Source organism: Equus caballus, chromosome 25 (genome assembly GCF_041296265.1).
Source record: "Equus caballus isolate H_3958 breed thoroughbred chromosome 25, TB-T2T, whole genome shotgun sequence".
Lineage (NCBI taxonomy): Eukaryota > Metazoa > Chordata > Mammalia > Perissodactyla > Equidae > Equus > Equus caballus.
The window spans coordinates 37,652,873-37,671,162 of NC_091708.1; the positions used below are offsets into that span (position 1 = coordinate 37,652,873).

General features: G+C 42.1%; 1 protein-coding gene across 31 annotated transcripts in view; it reads right to left on the bottom strand.

Moving 5' to 3' along the window:
- Positions 1–13,911, bottom strand: part of MAPKAP1 (MAPK associated protein 1) — a 225,525-nt gene extending 211,614 nt beyond the window's left edge. For 12 of the 31 annotated variants that reach the window (XR_011432658.1, XR_011432654.1, XR_011432655.1 and 9 more), the window contains exon 1: positions 13,579–13,900. The gene's annotated coding sequence lies outside the window, so the exon portion shown is untranslated. Of the gene's footprint in view, positions 1–13,382 lie in introns of all 31 variants that reach the window. The other 19 variants (XR_011432659.1, XM_070251803.1, XM_070251807.1 and 16 more) reach the window with 13 other exon arrangements.
- Between the last annotated feature and the right edge of the window lie 4,379 nt (positions 13,912–18,290).

The following is an 18,290-nucleotide window of genomic DNA, read 5'->3' on the forward strand; positions in this document are numbered from 1 at the left end:
CAAATGTTTACTATTATTACTATTGTTATTATTCCTGGTCTAAGATGAAAATTAAAAGATGAGAAGTTGGATGGTTGGAAGAAGGGTCAAAAAACAAACTCATCTCTTGCAAGCAGAAGAGACAGCATGAGAGAAGGTACTCAAACAAGAAACAGCAGAACATGTAGTTAGTAACTAAAACTACACGGAGTTCAAAGTTGCTGATGAGATTAGCATTTCAGAGAGACTGCTCTGGCACTTGCATAGAAAATTAACCTGACGGACAAGACACAAGATTAGTTATGAAGCTGTGACTCCTGCTCAGGGAAGAGACGATGAAATCTGAAGCAAGGCAGTGAAAGAAAGGTCTATGAATTTAAAAAATATTTAGGATATAAAATTGGTAGAACTTGGTGAGTGAGTGGGTGTGGAGGGTTAAGGAGAAGGGGGAAGTTTATGGCTTGCATGATAACGCTGATAAATGAAATTGTGTACTCAAAAGTAGGAACAGCGTAACAGGTAGAAGGGAAATGAGAGATTATGTTTCAGACACACTGGGCTCGAGATGTCTACAGATTATCCAAACAGAGATCCATCATGATGCAAACCTGATAGCCCAGGAGAAAGGTCTGAGCAAATCTGGAAGACATCAATGTATAAATGACAGATGAGGCCGTGGACGTGAAGGAGCTTACCCAGCGAGAGTATGTAAGAAGAAAAGAGCAGTAACCTAGAGACAAACCCCAAGGAGAAGCAATAAAGGACCGGCTGAGAAACAGAAACCCCAGCAGCAGTGAAAACCAAATCAATTGTTGCCTAGATTCTAAAGTTAGGATCCATGCTGTGGAAACTCCTAACTTTCTATGCAGTTACTTTCTTCACTGGCTTTCCCCTCTCCCCCTCTTTCCTAGCAAGAAGTTCCAACTCCTGGATTGTGAATTCCTTGAGAAAAGGACTAGAAGTCTTACTTGGCTTCCTATCACTAACAGCCAATATAAGGCCTGGTACACATAACGCTTGTAGAATGAACCTGGTTGAACAGAGACAAATGGAAAATTTCCCATTTATCAAGACAAAGGGTTCATGGAAGTCCCAGAGCCCAGGGCTGCCTCCAGCCCAGAGCAGAGCAACACAGAGCCCAAAGAGGGCAGAAGCAGAAAGGGGCAGACATTATACACTGCTGGTGGGTAATGTAAAATGGTGCAGCCACTTTTGAAAACAGTTTAGCAATTCCTCCAAATGTTAAACAGGATGACCTAGCAATCCACTCCAAGGTATATACAACAGAATTGAAAACATACGTTCACACAAAAACTTGCACAGGAATGTTCACAGCCGTATTATTCATAATAGCCAAAGAGTAGAAACAACCGAAATCCCCAACAATTGATGAATGGACAAGCAAAAAGTAGTATCTCCACACAATGGAGTATTATTCGGCAATCAAAAGAAATGAAGAGTGGCCGGCATGGTGGCTCGGTGGTTAAGTTTGTGTGCTCTGCCTCGGTGGCCCGAGGTTCGCTGGTTTGGATCCCAGGGGCAGACCTACACACCACTCATCAAGCCATACTGAGGCAGCAACCCACATAGAAGAAGTACAAGGACCTGCAACTACGATATACAACTATGTACTAGGGCTTTGGGGAGGGAAAAAAACAAAGAGGAAGATTGGCAAGATTAGCTCAGGACCAATCTTCCTCACTTAAAAAAAAAAAATTCATAAATTCCCTTTTTTTTTTTAAAGATTTTATTTTTTCCTTTTTCCCCCCAAAGCCCCCCGGTACAGAGTTGTATATTCTTCGTTGTGGGTCCTTCTAGTTGTGGCATGTGAGACGCTGTCTCAGCGTGGTCTGATGAGCAGTGTCATGTCCGCGCCCAGGATTCGAACCAACAAAACACTGGGCCGCCGACAGCAGAGCGCGCGAACTTAACCACTCGGCCACGGGGCCAGCCCCCATAAATTCTTAAAAAAAAAAAAAGAAATGAAGTACTGATAGATACTACAAGAGAGATGAACCTCGAAAACATTACACTAAGTAAAAGAAGCCAGTCACAAAAGGCTACATATTGGGTGATTTCATTTACACGAAAGGTTCAGAATAGGCAAATCCATAGAGACAGAAAGTAGATAAATGGTTGCCTGGGGCTGGGTGAGGAAGAAATGAGGAGTGACTGCTAATGGGTATGAGGTTTCCTTTTGGGTGATAAAAATGTTTGGAATTAGATAGTGATGATGGCTATAGAACTTTGTGAATATACTAAAAACCATTAATGTGCACACTTTAAAAGGGTGAATTTTATGGTATACAAATGATATCTCAATTTAAAAGGGGGAGGCAGAAACACAGGAAGGTTAGAATCCATGCTGCACCCTAGATTTCTTCTAGTTCAGGTGACTCCAACACAAGGATACCAACAAATCACTTAATCCAACAGTACTGGCAACAGTGACCATAAAAACTTTTAAACAATTTGTAATACAAGCTGATTACATCAAAGAGATGTCAAATTCCTCATGCAAAAATGGGAGTTTCCAGGGCTGGTCCCATGGCCTAGTGGTTAAGTTTGGCGTACTTTGCTTCAGTGGCCCAGGCTTGGTTCCCTGGCACAGACCTACACCACTCAAGCCATGCTGTGGTGGTGAACCACATACAAAATAGAGGAAGACTGGTACAGATGTTAGCTCAGGGCAAATCTTCCTCAAGCAAAAAGAGGAAGACTGGCAACAGATGTTACCTCAGGGTGAATGTTCCTCAGCCAAAAAATAAATAAATAAATAAATAAAAAAGAATAATGAAATACTTTTTTTTTTAATATTTTATTTTTTTTCCTTTTTCTCCCCAAAGCCCCCCAGTACATAGTTGTATATTCTTCGTTGTGGGTCCTTCTAGTTGTGGCATGTGGGACACTGCCTCAGCGTGGTTTGATGAGCAGTGCCATGTCCGTGCCCAGGATTCGAACCAATGAAACACTGGGCCACCTGCAGCGGAGCGTGAGAACTTAACCACTCGGCCACGGGGCCAGGCCCAACGAAATACTTTTTAAGAAAAGGGAATTTCCAAGTCTTTTCCCCTGGGGAAAGGAGAACTTTCATATATGTTAGTGACCCTAACCCTGTGGAGGTAGCTAATCTACATCACTAGTTGAGGGAGACTAAATCCTCAGTGCCAGAAATCCCAAGAGAACTTCTGACTTACATGAAGCAAACACTCATGGCTGGAGCATCTTCTCCTACCAAAGGCCCAGACAATGCTTTAACCCATACAAGAGCTGGGCATAAGAAGCCACAGCATTAAAACAATGCCGCTGTCAGCAGCCTGCTGAACTACTGGACTTTGCGGAGTAATTCTCCTCTTCACTTTGGAATAAACAAAGAGAAGAGAATAAAACAAGAAAGGCAACATGGCATGACAGAAAACACAAAGGCTTTGGAGAGCTTGGCTGTGCTCCCAATCCCACCACCCAGTAGCTGAGAAAACTGGGAAAGACAATTTCTCTGGACCTCAGTAAGACATCATCTCACACCTCACAAAGCTGCCATCTCAGTGTAGGGCCCAAAAGTGACACTCTAATGTTATTCTTCTTCTCAATTCACTTGAAGGAAAACTAGTTACTAGTACTGGACATTTTTGAGTCATATTGGAAAATAACACTTATGAACCTCTTCTCTATGAGGCACTTCAACACAGAGTCTCATGCTTAAGAACAGAAAATAGAATGTCCAAGAGAACCCTTGGCTCCTTTGTTTCTATGAAGCCTACAGCCAATCCTGTGTATCCTCTTCTCTCCCTAGATTCCATTCACTTCTCTTTATCTCCGTAACCTAATCCAGGCCACCATCCCTCACCTACGCTACAGCAATTGTTCCCTAACTTGTCTTAAAATCCTTCAATGACTTCCCAAGTTTTTTAATATAACTGAACCTTGCCTACCTCTGCAGCTCCATCTTCCTTCAGTTCTTTCTACTCCAGCCAACCTGACTTTCAGTTTTCTTCAAGCCTTTGAACATATACTCCTTCTGTCAGAACAGTTTTCTCTGTCCTTCCACCTGGCTTAGACATCACTTCCTCTTTCACCCTTTGGATCCCAATTCAGACATCACCTGCCCTAGGAGGGTTTGACCTTATCAGGTCCAGAGCAGGTACTCCTCCATTCCCACCTTTGCTCTCACTACCATACACTTCTCCAGCTAGGTTGTACTTCTCAAAGTAGGCTGTACTTTCCATTACTAGACTGCAAGTCCCACGAGAGCAAGGTCAGTGTCCGTGGTTTTCATTGCTCACTTCCCAGACACGCCTAGTGCCTAACATATATTCAGCAAACAGTGACTGAATAAATGAAAGATTAGAATTAAGCAAAAAGTTTTTAAAAAAATACTGAAGATTTTGCGTGTAATATTTTCTTCATATAAAAATATTTTTTAAAAAAATTACAGATATAAACAAATACAATTCTTCATAACAACCAGGGGGGAAAAAGGACTTAAGCACACATGCATTTTCTACAACTTTAACAGCTAATACCAGATATAATCGAAAGGAGCTAAACTACTACCTCAGTGGGAATGGTGCTCCTAACATTGTTCTAAAACTGTTAATCTCCCTAACTAGAAAAAGCAGAAAAGGTACACATAATGCAAATTATAAACATTATAGTCAAATCCACATACTGGAGTGAAAATGGATGGAAATAATTTTTTTCCAGCCTCTTCCCTTTCAAAGAAAGAACATTGGATACACTTGATAGAAACACTGCTTACTCCGAATAGCTCACCAAGCAAAGGTTACTGTGAAATACTTCAAATTCCATAAGCACTCAGGACTGCAAAGACTGTGGGAAGAGAATGTTCCAAGCATAGACTAATGGACAGAAGGTACAAATGAAACAAACAGGGATACATGATGACTATCTATGGAAGTCTAAACTGAAGACTGAATATATTTGTTCTGAAGTCATTAACGAAGCTTCAGTTTCTAAAATACATTCAAAATACTTAACATATTTTATAAGTCTCAAGTATAAATGATAGAGATTTGTTATTAAAGACAACTAAATAATTTCCTTCATCTAGTTTAGGATATATAAATCTATCACACTTCAGACTTAGTTTTTGCATTTTGGATTTTTTTTATACCAACAATTTTAATTCTTATCATGTGTTTGCTGTCTACGCTAAGGAGAAAACAAGTTATGCCAACTCATTTTTATTACCATTTTGGGGATGTGACCACCCTTTTAATTTTGCTTATATTTTAACTCAGCAACTTTAATCCAGTGATCAAAGCTTCATTAGCTTCTAAACAAACTGTTTCTCAGGTAAACCGAATTGCCCCACATCAGGATCTTAAGCAAATAAATAAGTACAAAAAAGGCAGAAATTATAAATTAGGGCTGACAAATCTGTATCTAGCCCCATGCCGGTAAAGAGCATTCTATCAATATAGTGAAATGCTAATCTCCTAATTAACAACCTAATTAGGTAATTATGGCTTTGCAAAGGGATGCCGAAATGAAATATGACAACATGGTCACCTCTTTATATGGCACCTGTGGGCCTTTTCAGCTGTCATTGCAAAGAGTGCAATATCAATTTGAACAGATGACAAAGTGCTGTCATTTTTCATTCTGATAATATACAGAATGCTTTGGACAGAAGCAGTTTACAAAAAGAAACATCTTGCCTGGTATTTTCCTAATTTAAATATGCTCAAATACTTTGTTAAAATTTCCACATGCTTTTTTATACTGTATATAGAATTACCATACACATTAAAAAAAAAGTAACTGACCATCACGCCTAACAGTACATGCTGAAACTATCACAATTTCAATTATGAAGTAAATAACAATTAGGAAAGAGCAAAAGGCACCAATTCATCATGACATTTTAATTTTCATACTTTTTTGAATACTGTTACCAGAAAAATAAAAACTCAAACTCTGATCTTTAAATTTTTCTTACAAAAAAAATGTGACGGGCCGGCCCCATGGCCTAGTGGTTAAGTTTGGCACACTCCATTTCAGTGGTCCAGGTTCAAATCCCAGGCACAGACCAACACCACTTGTCAGTGGCCATGCTGTGGTGGTGACCCACATACAAAACAGAGGAAGACTGGCACAAATGTTAGCTCAGGGCAAACCTTCCTTAAGCAAAAAGAGGAAGATCGGCAACAGATGTTTGCTTGGGGCAAATCTTCCTCAGGGAAAAAAAAAGTGAAATAGAAATTGACACACAATTTTCCATAACAAAAAAGCACTTCCCAATATATAAGCATTTTAACTCAAAAGGTACCGATGTCCAGCCTCACAGAGATAGGAGTGTATTCTCTCTGAAAGACAAAGCTAACACAGGGCTACTTAGTGTCCCACTGGCCACTGGGACCCTGGAACCATCAACAGGAGTACAACACTTCTTCCATGATATTGTCTTAAATAGGATTTTTTTGGGGAGGTTGAGGAAGGCTAGCCTGGGAACCTCAACATCACTTATGTTAAGATACATGAAACCAGTCTAAATGTAAAACAACTGAAATGAAAACTAACTTGAACGTACGATCCATTTACAACTTCTGATCACTAACATTAGTGAAAACTTTTTTGGTCAAAATGATGTTCACTGGCTATACTCATTTTTCTTAATACCAAGTTTAAACTAAAATGATTTTTTTATTAAAAAATAATTTATCCTTAGCAGAGAATATTTTCAAAAACAGAGAAAAGCATACAGACCTATAATATCACCACCTATTTCTTTTTCTTTGTATATATGTTTGAAATAATTGGGATCATACTTTATGTAGTCATATCTTTTTTCACTTCTTATTATATAATGAGCATATTAATATGTCACTAAAATTCTTCTAAAACATCTAAAACGACTGCATAATATTTCCATTCTATAGCTTTTCCATAATTTCTCTAATCTCTTTGTTGAATCCTAAAGTTGTTTTGCTATTAAAAGTACTGCTGCTGTGAATATCTTTGAATATGAATATTTTTCTATACCTCTTGATTATTTCTTTAAGAAAGATTCCTAGAAACGGAGTTACAAACTCAAAAGGCATGCATGACTTATTTTTTAAGGCTTGTGATAAATATTGCCAAAGTTCTTTCCAGAAAAGTTTTACCAACTTATATTCCCACTAGCAATTCATGAGTGACTGTGTCACTAACAAACTACCAGCAATGAGTATTAGTAGTTTTAATAAAACTTTAAACTTCATATCATAAGATTATACCTGTAACCAAATATTCCCACAATATAATCAATAACAACTTTTTGCAGGCATTAAGCTTAAATGAGTAAGAACGGCCAGAGTTGGTGACCATCCTCAAACAAGGGCCAGTTCCAATATCCAAATCTAGAACAGCATAGAATAGTGTCAAAAACACTGTATTTAAAGTAAAAAAAGAAAGGTTCAAATCCTAGCTCTGCCATTATCGGTCTCTCTCTCTCTACTTTGAATCACTTTATTTCTCTAGGCTTCAGTTTTAGCACTTCTAAGATGGGGATGAGGCGAACATAATACCTGCCTTGTTCTAACAACTTCAACGGGTAGACATGGGCACAAAATAAAGGTAATAAAAGCAACTGGAAGTGTTTATTGTTATTTAACAGATCAATTCACATAATAGGCTAAAACTAGCATACTAAATAAAACCCTTTTCTCAACAGTGCACAATTAGAAGGTGTGCTAAGTAATTCACAAAGCACAACTAGAAATTAACAAAACTAATTTCATGATCCAGACACTCCTTCACAACCACTCCACAGAATCGTTTATTACATGATACTGACATCTGAACGTCTTGTGCCCCTGAAAGCTGGTACCTGCATCTCTTCAGGAGCATCACAGGACCAGGTACTTACATAAATTGTTGCATTTAATCCTCACAAGTACTGTATGTGCCTGGCAGTACTGTCCTCATTTTGGAGACTGTCCAGGTCACACAAGTTAACAACTGACAGAGCCAGTATGTTCGAATCCAGGTGGGTGTGACCCTAAAGCCCCACCTCACATTGCTTCAAGATTCAAGCCTGCACCTCAGTTCTTCTTTGTTAGTCTCCTTTATGTCAGCAACTAAAGTTCTGAGAAAAATTGACTTTGTTTTAAAAAGAAAACCATTCCTTCAAACCATTTTCTACCAATATCTCTGCTAAAGCAGTACTTATTTATAATACAGTACCTAAAAATGAGTCCACAAGGAACCAAAAAATGTTATTTTTGGAAAGTTTTACACATTCAGCCTACTTTTTCTGCATCAATAATAAAATCATATTCATAAACGTATACTCAAGTATAGGATATGAATCTAACACTGCATATATTTAGGGGCAAATGTGACATAATATTCAATTTATTTCACAACTGATTGCTACAATTTAATTCCAAAAGTTATTCTAATACCTTCTTGCTGTTTCCAGAATTTAAGTTTTGTTTAAGTAGTTTCTCCCATTTTTCCTCACTTTCAATTACTTAAAACTGTTTTCTTCTTTGGGGCCAAATTTTGTGTTTCCTATATTAAATCTATTTCCCCAACATATCCAGACTGCTGCTGACTAGAGTTAATAAATTTTGAATGACTGCTCAGGATTTATTTTCTTCATTTTTATATTCTATGTTATTTCCTTATGCAATAGAGTACGAATGAAAACAAGTATCTGGAAGACCAATATTTCTTCAATTTTCACCTTGTGGAAGCTGTGTATTAAAATAAAAACAAATTAAACTCTTGGGCTGGGAACTCCCTGACCATATTTCTCTCACTATGCTGGGTGTCTCTATGCCCCGTTTCAATCTTGTGTACATATAGTCAACAGATCACTGTATGCATTTGGGGAGCACCTGGCCTGTCAAGGTCCTTTCCCAGAAGAAATAATGAACAAAGAACAGAGGGAAGAGTAGTGGCTCCCTACGTGCCATCAAGGGAGGAGCAGCAGCATTTTAGATTTGAACCATTTTCCGCTGGGGTCTGCCAGTAATCAGTTGTGTGACTTTAAGCATGTCAATTAGAATCAGAAAGCTTGGCATCCTGAAAAGACCTCAGCAAGACTTGAATTGAGCTCCTCATTATCATCCAGATGGGAAAAAAGATACAAAAATTTCTAAGCGACTTGACCAAAATCAAAAGGCTGCTAGTGACATAGTTGTATTCAGAATTCAAGTCCCTCTTAACGTAGTGCACTTTCTACTAAACTGTAATTCACTGGGCGCCAATTTCTTCATCTCAAAAGGTTATAATTACCCACCTTATTCACTTCACGGTATTGTAGAGAGAAACAAAAAAGACAAGACCTGGTAGCATTTAACGTGGGAAGAGCACAAAAGTATTCCAAGGTCATCTCCTCATCCAAACCTCATGCGTCCTGAAATTTAGCCTGATTACATAACAAAAGCATTCACTCTGCCACTTCCCCGAAGATATTAGTATGAGTCGACTACAATACCACCTCACTCTGGCAATTTATCAGTAGACCTTGGATCTATAACCATAACGTGTGTTGTATCTCCTGCTTTGAACAGCGGGTACCAAAATTTCAGAGATGGGGCAGATGAGAGTTCACAATCATGCAGCCCAGGACAGTACACAGCCCACAAATGCGTTTTGGCCTACACAATAATTTTTTAAATGGCAAATTCTTAAACTAAATATGTTAAAATACAGATTTCCAGCATCTCTTGAAAACAGAGGATCCAGGGACACTGGGCCCACTTCCTCACACAGCAACAAACAACTGGAGCTGAGCAGTGACTGTTACCTTCAGGCTGGTCATATACCCTCCAGTTCGCATATGACCTACTGTCCTACTCTTTATATCATGCGCATTCGAATTGGAGACCCCTGAGGTATATGCTCAAAAGAGAACTAAGTTAATAAATATTTGTTACTCCTTTTTGGCTTTTTTTTTTTTTTGCTGAGCAAGATTAACCCTGAGTTAACTTCTGTTGCCAATCTTCCTCTTTTTGCTTGAGGAAGATTGGCCCTGAGCTAACATCTGTGCCAATCTTCCTCTATATTGTATGTGGCTCATCGTCACAACATGGCAGCTGATGAGTAGTGTAGGTCTATGCCTGGGAACTGAATCCAGGCCACCAAAGCAGAGCGTGTCAAACTTAACCACTAGGCTATGGGGCCAGCCCCTGGCCAATTTTTCCTGGCATTATCACTCACTAATGTGTGACTCTGGGGTATCACACTTAATCACTAAGCCTTAGGCTATTCAGGTGTTACATGGGATAATACCACCTATCTTACAGAATCATGAAGATTGAAGGAAATAAAGCATACACAAATATTTAACAATAACTAAAATATAAGTGCTCAATTATTTTAAATTTAACAGAAGCTGAAATGTGCTAACTTTTGAGTCAAAACTTCTCAAAAACTTCAAACTCACAGAAAACACAAGGTCAGGGTACCTCTCACGGGGAAAAAATGTAAAACAACAGAATTACCTGTCATATAATAATTTGGTATCTACTGCTGTGTCATTAACAATAAGGCCTATACATCAGAATAAAAGATATCCAGCAAATTCTCTTGGCCTGAAGTATAGATAAATCCACTGAACTGCAACAGTTTCTAAAGTCTTCAGATATGAATCAACAGGCAAAACAAATCCCCTACTAAAAAAAGAAATGCACTTTACGCGACAGTGAGGTAATGAGCCCCTTGAGTGCAGAGACCACATTTATTGCTCATTATCCCTACGGCCTAGAAGTGATGGGCACACTGAAGGCACGGCTGAAGACCTAGCTCCTCTCTGAAGGCTGTCCAGAGGGTCCCCATGCACAGCGCAAAGATGAAACAATATGGTATAGTACTGAAGAGTGAAGATACCAAAACCCAGCAGATAAGCCCCTCTACTGACAGCTCCAAGAGCTACAGAAACTTGAGGAATTTATTTAACCTCTCCGTGCTCTAGTTTCCTCACCTGTAAAATCAGAATGCTTTATAACACCTTCCTGTACAGGAATAATTAAGATAATGCATTTAATACAACACTGGCACACAGTAAGTGCCCATTAGCTACCATCATCAGTGTTCCTTCCTTCGTGCTCCACAGTACCCTGTGGGTACTGCCATCTTAGTACCTACAGTATTTTACTACCATTCACCTGCACACTCATTGGTCTCTCCCACTGGAATGTCAACAACTTCAGAGTGGGGACCTGGTTTTATTCCTTTTTGCATCCCCAGGGTCTAACATTTTCCCTGGCGCTGCTGAATCAATCACAGATCCTCAAAGTATTTAACTGGAAAAGTTATGAGCAGAAACTAGAATTTACCTCTCTTGCCTGACCCTCAAGCCCTCACTGACTCTGACCCCTACTGACCCTCCAACTTTACTTCCTGGTATCCCCACTAAAAGCAGCAAGGGCTTGCTTGATTCAGGCTGGTCTACTCACCACTCTAAAACCATGCCACAGGCCTTGCACCTCTGCATCTTACAGCTATCACTTCAAGGGACCTTACCATGTATCAGGCCCTTTACCCATATCAGCTCATTAAATATTCATGACACTCCATGAGACCAGTATTACCCCCCTAGCCCAACCCATACTTGAGGAAAATAATGCTTAGAATTAAGAAACTTGCCAAAGGTCACATATCTGGTAAAAGAAGGGACCAGGAATTGAATTCAGAGTCCACAGTTATTCTCTACAAAATATCTTCCTTGCTCATATTCAAAGTTGAGCAGACCCATCCACGACCTTCTTGCCTTGGAAATTCAGTCTTCTCTACTTTTAAAGGACTATCTGTACCATTTATTTTGACATTCATATTTTCTCCCTTGTATAGTTGTTTCAATAGGTACTTGCTTATAGAGGGCTATGTTGTGAGAAAGAAGGCAAAACACATAACGGAAAAAGCACAGATGTAGGCATCAGACAGACCTGGGTTTGACTCCAGGCTCTGTCTTGTACCAGATGTGTAATTTATCCTGAGTCTTCCTAATCTGGAGTTTGAGGTTAAAATGATTAAACAAGAGAAACCTATATATAATATCCAGTACATAGTAAATAATAAAGCTTAGTTAACCCCACATTATGCAGCATTACCTGGCCATAGCACACTCCTCAAAAGTTAATAACCCATCTGCTTCCTGTGCTACCACTGTAACAGAGACAGAACTCTCACACAGCATACTTATCTCTCTGTGTTGGAATTATTTCCTTAACTAAATGGAGCTCCTTGTAGGCACACATTGTGTCTTATTTATCTCCACATTGTCTAGCATGGTAGCTGGTATATATCCATGCTCAGTAAATGTCTGCTAAGTGAAATAACTGTAGAAGTAATAATGAGTGTTTATAGGATTTTACAAAGAAATCATTTGCAGCTGGGGTTGTCCTGAATTGGCTGAGGGAGGCCAGTTTCAGCTGGGCCCTGAGTAACATCTCAACAGGTAGAAATCCAAAAGGAGAAACTTCCTAGGCAGGGAGAACATCCTACAAAAAACACCAGACAAGGAAAGAACAAAGGTGATTTGAGGTCCTACTTATCTTGAGTAGAGGATATGGGTAGGGTCATTAAGGAAGGAGGCTGCAGTTAGTCAGGAGCCAGATTAGGAGATGTGGAGGGACCTGAGTGCAACCTGGTCTCACTGTAGTTGAAGGAAGGTATGAGGACAAAGCTGAATGGCAAAGGGGCCAGCAGCACGCCTCATAGGCCCCAGCAAGCTTGCAAGTGCGTAAACCGAAAAGATGAAAACAACTATCAATGCTCCATCAAGAACTCTTGGGTTCACTGAGCACCTCGTGTGGGCTCACAGAATAGGAAGCGTAAAACATGGGGTCTCCTTTTCCTGCTCGAGTGTATTTTTAAATTAAGAATCCACCCTTCTGCTTGTCAAAAACAGAATGAGAATGTTGACTTTAACTGATGTGTGTAAACACTTGTCTCCATCTGACTGTTCACACCTGGGGAAATTTCAAACTTTGCTGGTTTTGGTTTATAACAACATGACGCTTTGCACAGTGCCAGGTACCGTGCCAGGCTTCAAAAACTACTTGCGTTCATTCAGAACGAAATTTTAACCAATTTCTGAGTCAACTTTTGGGTCTCCGGTGAAAGTAATACTCTTGCTTAAGCTACAATCATTTTTTTCAGCCTTAAAACAGATTTAGAAGACTCCTGGCCGCTCTCATAAACAAAAAGCTGAATCAAAGTTCCAGCAGCACTCCAGCTAGAGAAAAACAGTTCTGGAGGCCGTTTACCCCTTGGAGGCAATGGGGAGAAGGGGCGCTAGGGACTTTAAAAACTTGATTTTCGCGTTATCAAGATTAGGACACCTAGACGTTGCCGAGTGCAGGGCCAGAAACTGCCGGAGCCAACAGTACCCTCCCACCCCCCAACACCGCCAGGTCCACTAGCTTCTCCTCCTCCAAATCACACACCCAGCTGTGAGGCTCACAGCAGCCTCCAGTTCTGGAAAGGGCCAGGAAACGGATGCTCACGGCAGACCAGAGCAAGGGCCGGACAGGCTGCCCGCCAGGCAGCGACGAGAGCAGAGGAGGGAGGAGGACCCCCAGGCTCCTCGGGTGGGCTGGCCGGCGAGCGAGCGAGGGAGCTGGCGGCTGGGGCTACCTTTACCTGAAGCTGCTGCCACACTATGGGCCGGGGCGGCCCCGGGACACGTTCCCCCGCGCCTCCCGGGCCCTGCTCCGAGCTCCGCACTCTCAGAATCCTCGGGGACTGGCGCTTCTCCCGGCCCGCTCAGCTGCCGCTTTCCAGGCTCGCCCTCATACCCTCGCTGCCCGCCGCCGCCGCCGCCGCCGCCGGCCGGCCAAGCAGCAGCCCTGTTGCCCTGAGCCGCGCCGCGACCCGGAACCGCACCCCACGCGCCGGAAGTCCCCGACCGGGAAGGACGTAGTGCGCAAGCCCCAGAGCCGAGAGCGAGGAGCGAAGCCCTCCTGGGGGGCGGGGCCGATCGGGAGGTCATGCGCATGCGCGCTACTTGCCCGGTCCCGGGTAAATCCTGGGTCAGCGATGAGCTGCGAGCTGGAAAATATGGCCCGGTTTCTGGATTTGCATTACGTGGAAATCAAACTTAGCGTTCTCCTTCTTTCTCCCTGGATCTCCTCCTTTCTCCCCGCTTCCACAGAAAAAAGCCCTCGGTTCATCCAGAAATGAGTGATGAGGCAGCTTAGCCTCTGGGTCGGAAAGACCCAGGTTCAAATGCCAGCTCTTAATTTGCTGTGTATCTTAGGACAAGACACCTCCCCTCTCTGTCTGACTCTCGGGTTTCCCATCCATACAAGTTACAATTTTAGAGTATTGCCGTGAGACTCGAGTGGGATGATGCTTTAAAAACAACCCAGTGCTTGACACATAACAACGCTTAGTAAATGTTAGTTATTACTCATTATCTGTAAAACGGAGATGATAATTACCTTCCTCAAGAACTGCAGGGAAGTTTCCATGAGATATGAGGACTAGCAGAGAACAGGAGCTCAGAGTTTGAAGTCTCCCTCTCTCTCTCTCAGAGGGAATCAGTGGGGAAAGCCACGGTGAAAGGTATGACATCTCTCCTACATCCCAGAAAGTGTCCCTCAAAAATGCACCTTAGCAAAAGGAGAAAAAAAAAGTCAATGCTGAATTTCAGCCCTGGGAGATCCTTAACCAATATTACAGTGACCAACAAATACACTATAGATCCACCCCCATGTATTCAAACATATGATAGATCTCTTTGCTCACATGGGAAAAAAAACCAAAACACACTTTTAACACCCAAATGTGCTCTTGCACACGTACCACCACAGTTCCACAGTCCCCTTGGGGGCCTGTTGGAGGGTGTGAACAAGGCTGGATATTCTCTTTTCCAAGGTCACCAGATTATCCGTCCCCTCCGAAATATTAATCTTCACTTTCACTTCTCTCTTGAGCTCCAGTGTGAAGCACAGCTGCCTGATTGTCCCTCAGACACGTAAAACTCAATCTAAAACTGAAATCATCTGTACATGCTGAGCATTTATACGTTCTAAGGATTGAATATCCACTCAAGCTGCCTCTTTAAATTTCCTTATCTGTAACACAGGAATGACGGACGAAAGTCCTAACTAATCTCATTGGGTTGTTGTGAGGATTAAATGAGATAATACATGTAACTCACAAAGAATAGAACCTGGTATGTAGCTAATATTTACATAAAATACTCACCACTATTACTATACTTCCGTCAGTAAACGGATACTTATTGAGTGCCTATGTATTAAGCCGATCCTAGACACTGGAGAGTCGGTGGTGAAAAAACCAGACAGGGACTCCAACCTCATGAAGTTTATAGTCAAGTTTGATTGCAAATTTGAAATAGTCGCCATGGCAAGTTGGAGTGCAGGGAAATATGATAAGATTTCAAAGACAATGTTGAGGGCCCCATTGAGAATGGAGACTCTGAATTTATGGTGATACTAATATAATGGTTTGTGAGATTTTTCTATAGTTATTTGAACAGTCAAGATACAGGCACACAAACAGCAAGCACTTGGATTAGTCCAAGGAAGGAGTTTTGTCAGACAGGTGTGACGGAGTCAAGAGCTTAAGAGCTCTGCTTTCAAGAGTGCTTAAAACAAAGGCCCACAGGGGCCGGCCCGGTGGCGCAGCGGTTGGGTTTGCGCGTTCCGCTTCTCGGTGGCCCGGGGTTCGCTGGTTCGGATCCCGGGTGCGGACATGGCACTGCTTGGCAGCCATGCTGTGGTAGGCGTCCCACGTATAAACTAGAGGAGGATGGGCGCGGATGTTGGCTCGGAGCCAGGCTTCCTCAAGCAAGGAGAGGAGGACTGGCAGTAGTTAGCTGAGGGCTAATCTTCCTCGGAAAAAAAAAAAAAACAAAACAAAGGGCCACAGAATGGATACTGGAGAGGTAAGAGAATTCTGGAAAGGTTCATGTCACTGGCCTGAAGGTCCTGGAACAGGTGCAATGGAAGTCGCTGATGGATGGAGTAAGGCAGGAAGATGGAGGTTATCCTTAGAGGAGATGGATGTCTTAATGAATAACCTCAGATGAAGAGAGTAGGGTGTGAGAGTGAGGACCTGGCTGAAGTGGAATAGAGAAAAAAGTTATTGAAGATGAGACGGTGAAGGAACTGAGATGCCATGTGACCTCTACAGCTCCAGGATGATATGAAAAGGGAACCAGGGTGCTTCCCAAGCCGTCATGCAACTGAGGGAGGAAAGTCGATGAGGAGGAGAGAGGACAGGCCAACAGCCTGGCTTAGCCTCCAAGGAGTGGGCGTTGTATCCAAGAGTGGAAGTGGCAGTATAAAGTAAAGTATACATTGACATATCGCCTGACCAAGAGGTGTATGGGAGTAGGACCACGACAGCTGACACACTCAGAGAAAATTACTTTTACAGCATACCGGTAGTGCTGGGCCAGCGCCTGGTCAGAGTTCTCCAGTAAATGTGAGGGGAGAGAGACCAATGTCTCAGCGTATCTATGACAACCAGGTTTCTCATATATCAGCTCCAGCTTGGAAAGGAGGCCGTGGTGGGGGATGGAGGTCCTTTTCTTCTGGTCCCTAGGACTAGAATGTGGGCAATAGTCAGAGGGTCAAAGACGCTGACTAGCTGTGTAGCCTTCAACAACTTATTCCCCTTCTCTCTATCTCAGTTTCCTCATCTAAGTTGTTGTGAGGATTCAATGAAGTAATGCATGAACCTTGCTTAGAACATTGCCTGGTATACAGGAAGAGTTCTGTAAATGCCAGCTCTTAGGGCCTGTCACACCAAGATGGGTAGCAAGAATCAGGTCCCTTTATGTGTTTCCTTTCCTTAAACACAATTTTTTGAGCAATTCCTGCTCAAGCCGCAATTGCCCTTTCCCTCTCCACTCAGTGAACTCCTACTCTTCTTTTTTCAAGTGGCTTACAACGACCACCATTTAGGGGCCGGCTCCGTGGCCGAGTGGTTAAGTTCGCGAGCTCTGCTGCGGCGGCCCAGGGTTCGGATTCTGGGCATGGACATGGCACCGCTCAACAGGCCACGTTGAGGCGGGGTCCCACATCCCACAACTAGAAGGACCTGCAACTAAGATATACAGCTATGTACGGGGGGAGGGGGGTTTGGGGAGATAAAGCGGAAAAAAAACCAAACAAACCATTGTTTATTATTTCTCAAGATTCTGTGGCTTGGTGGGTGGTTCTTCTGCCAGTCTGGCCTGGGCTCACTCATGCACTTTCAGTCAGAGGGCAGCTAGAATGGTTGGAAGGTCTAAGATCGCCGGAGATGTTGGCCAAGGCACTTTGGTTTCTCTCCTTGTGGCCTCTCTAGTGGCTATCTTGGGTTTCTACAAAACAGTGGAGGGATTCTAAAAGGATAAACCCCAACGTGCTTTTTGTTCTTGTTGTTTTTGTGAGGGAGATTGGCACTGAGCTAATTTCTGTGTCAATCTTCCTCTATTTTTTGTATGTGGGATGCCACCACAGCATGGCTTGATGAGCAGTATGTAGGTCTGCACCCAGGATCCAAAGCCACAAACCACAGGCCGCCAAAGTGGAGCATGTGAACTTAACCACTGTGCCACCAGGCCAGCCCCACAATGTGCTTTTTAAAAAATATTTTTACTATATATATATATATATATATATATATATATGCCTTTTTTTTTTTTTAGGAAGATTAGCCCTGAGGTAACATGCACTGCCAATCTTTCTCTTTTTGGTGAGGAAGACTGGCCCTGAGCTAACATCTGTGCCCATCTTCCTCTACTTTATATGTGGGACACCTGCCACAGTGTGGCTTGGTAAGTGCTGTGTAGGTCCATGCCTGGGATTTGAACCAGCGAACCCCAGGCCATTGAAGTGGTGTGTGCGACCTTAACCACTACGCCACCAGGCCGGCCTCCTATATGTGCCATTTTAACCATTTCTAAGTATAGTCTATTCTAATTCTTGAAGACACCGTTCACATACTGCTTCCTCCAGGAAGCTTTCTCAGATCACCTCTCCCTAATAGGCCACATGAGGAGTTTCATTCTCTGGATTCAACATTTATCGCATTTTCTCTTGTTCTTTCAATACACATCCATCTCCTCGACAGGCCACAAGGAAAGGGATGTTTCTTATTTCTTTTTATGTACTAAAAGCTTAAAACACCAGAGAAACACTTGGTAAAATTCGTGTTAAATGAAAAGGTGCTCAAAACATGCACATGAAATGAAGCAATTGGAAATCTTATTTTGTATCAGCAGAATTTGCTCGTGGAAAATTCTGCTTTGCCAAATCTATGACAACAAACTGAGAGTAAACATAATGGGATGAAAGTAATGCTCTTTTAAGCACTCTCAGAGCTATGGGAAAATG